A 3149-nucleotide genomic window follows, 5' to 3' on the forward strand; every position below is an offset into this window, starting at 1 on the left:
TCCTTTCGGGCCATGACATCTTAATTGACATCATGGATGAGATCCCCTTGCGAAACAGAACCAACCAGAAGGGACCAGGGCCCTTAGCACAACCCCTTCCTTGGGAAGTGCCTGACAGGAGAGAGAGGACAGAAGATCTTGTTACAGAGATCCACACTGGGTACATGAACCCAGAGTAGGCCGAAGACTTTGGAGTACTACTTTTGCATTGTGTGACAGTTGTTGTCCGGATAGATTTGAGGATCTGATGGGGGCAGCACTAATCGCTGCTCAGGAGGAAAAACAAGCAGACAAAGAGACAGTTGAGTCCTCACAAGAGCAGATCAGAGACTTGCTACGCTGAGCAGTGAGCTGACTTTGCACTACTCAGTGGCTTCACGCAATTTTGTCAGATTCACTAGACCAAGAGAGAATCTTACGGTCTGAATTGCAAGAAAACAGACAGGTGTTTCGCAATAGGAGAGATATGGGCTCAGATCTGGAGAGTGAACTGGGATTTTCGAGTTTGGCAAAATTAGGAGAAAAACAGGCATCTGACCTGAAAGCTATATATCCAGTTAAAGAACTAGAGGAAAGCAGGAACGTCTTTTATCCTAGAGATGAGGAAGTGGTGATGAGACCCTTGATCAAAACTGAAACCGTTGATACTGGTCAGGGGGGTGTCAAGCAACATACCACACGTACCATCCCCTTTTCTTCTACAGACTTGGCCAAAATACAGGAAAGATACCCTCAGGGCCCCCGAGAATCTGAAACCAAGTATGTCTGGAGAGTGTCCCTTACTGAGGGAGATCGCATTCTGTTGAGCAAAGATGAGGCTAGAGGATATTGGGGACCTGGGGTTTTCTTAACTACTAATGATCACCGAGAACCCTGGTCCTTGACCCAGAGGGTGGCTTACTGGGCAGGATTAGACCCAATGGAGAGAGGGGACCCTTTTCCTATCAAAACACTCACGGCGAGTCACATTTTGGAAAGCATGCAGAAAGCTGCCTGACTCCAATTAATGCATGACCATTTGCTGCTTCCACAACAGCTCTCCCCATGCAGTATGTGGCAGACCCCAGAGGTTTCATCCCCTAATCAGGGGACTTCCCGATGCTTTAAAACTGTATGCTGTTCAGCTGCAAGACGGTTGCGTACTACCCGACCGAGGCGAAGGGGAGGCCCCCCTGAAACGACCTGGGGGGAAGTGGCACAAGAGCTAATTAATTACGGAAGACGCATGGGATTCACTGGCCAGGGGGAAACAAAGCATAGGACAGAGATAAGGAGAGTCGAAGAAAGTGGTAGGAAACTTAAACTATCATGACCCCCACATCATGAGAAACTGGTATGGGTACCAGGCACTAAAAAACAGTTATTATGGGCAGAGGGCATTTCAAAGGGCATTCCCAGAGAAATAATGGACAGGTTACCCACTTCCAACCTGGAAAGTGTGGTGAAAAGCTGGGACAGAATAAAGGGAATCCCATCCCCTCAAACCGCAAAGATCCTTCTTCCTTATCCCAAGAACCCGGAACCATAACCCCGTCTGGACCTCGTGAGACTGATTTGATTGATTTAAAGACCCCGGAGTCAGGAAACTCCCCACACTGTCCACTTTAAGTGAGCCAGAGGACGGCTGGTGGGCACACTTAAGGCTCACAGAAAACAGTAAAAGAGATTTGTTGATATAACCTTCCTGCTGGGGCCCTTTGAAACTCCGGTTACTTTCTTAGTAGACACTGGAGCCCAAATATCATCTCTCCGGACAGACGTTGCCAATGAAAGCGGCATAGTCGCAGATAAGGAGCCAATCTGGGTTACTGATGTTTTTGGCAACTCTAAACCACAACGAACAGCTCGAGTTAAACACTCGTTGCCGGGAGACAAATCGCCTGTTGAGACCACAATGATATTGGGAGATTTACCAACAAACATTATGGGGCTCAATTTACTTAAAGGTCGTGCCTGGGTAGATTCAATCGGAAAAGAGTGGGTGTTCGGACTCCCCACAGCCTCAGTGAGACTGCTTCAGTCAGCACCCACACTCCCTTTTTCAAAGATAGTCAATGTCAAGCCCTACACCCTGCCATTAGGAGCAAGGGAGGGAATTAGCCCTGTAATTGCTGAATTATGGGAACAAGGGATAATTGTCCCCACTCACTCAGCCTATAACTCTCCTGTGTGGCCGGTCCCCACACCAAATGGGAAGTGGCAATTGACAACTGATTATGATTATCAGCGCCTGAACACCAGTCCAGGCCCATTAACGGCTGCTGTACCTAATATAGCTGAACTAATTGTAACTATACAGGAGCAAGCTCACCACATTTTAGCAACCATTGATATTAAGGACATGTTTTTTACTGTTCCCTTGCAAGAAGCAGATAGAGATCGCTTTGCTTTCACATGGGAGGGCATGCAATTCAGCTTTACACGTCTTCCCCAGGGCTACTGTCACTCACCGACCACCGCTCACTATGTGTTGCGGCCCGAAAGGAGTCATTCAGGATGACCCTTGAGACCAGCGACCAAGTTCGTGATCCCCCTGGACTGAATTAAGGTGAAACGACACCAGCCAACCAATTTAACAATTTAATAATACAAAATGCAAGGCATGAGGTTACATGGAACAACTCAATGGCAACTATTCTAACTGAACAAGTCAACTAGACGAACAAGTCCTGTGCAGCATGTCTTTCACAATTTGACAAAAGGAGGAGGGGGGACAGAGAGAGAGAGAGAGACAAAGAAGGTATCACCACCCGTGGAGCCAGCAGCATCCTGTTGATCCTCTTGATTCTTCTTGTTCCTTGGTGGTGAGGGTCTTGCCCAGCCCCTGTGAGCACCACCTTTTATACCTTTTAGTCCTGCCTTTTCACTCCAGTTGCCCAAGGAAACGACACGTCCTTAGCACCCACACGATGACCATGTTGTGTCTCGCATGCTTGGGGGTGTCGTCGGTTGTTGGGTGCCCTCGACAAGTGCCGTATTTACTGCTGTGCCTGCGCCATGGCTCTGCTCTGCAGGCCTCCGCACCAAGAAATGTTTAAGACAAAGTCCGTGCGTCAGTCCGCCACAGTAACACACAGGTGAGGGCAACACTTTTCAAGTGCTTCACATGATGCCAGAAAATGCCCCTCCTTGTGGCTGCGTGGCCACCC

The sequence above is a fragment of the Phaethon lepturus genome, unplaced genomic scaffold (assembly GCF_000687285.1).
Source record: "Phaethon lepturus isolate BGI_N335 unplaced genomic scaffold, ASM68728v1 scaffold534, whole genome shotgun sequence".
NCBI classification, from domain to species: Eukaryota; Metazoa; Chordata; class Aves; order Phaethontiformes; family Phaethontidae; genus Phaethon; species Phaethon lepturus.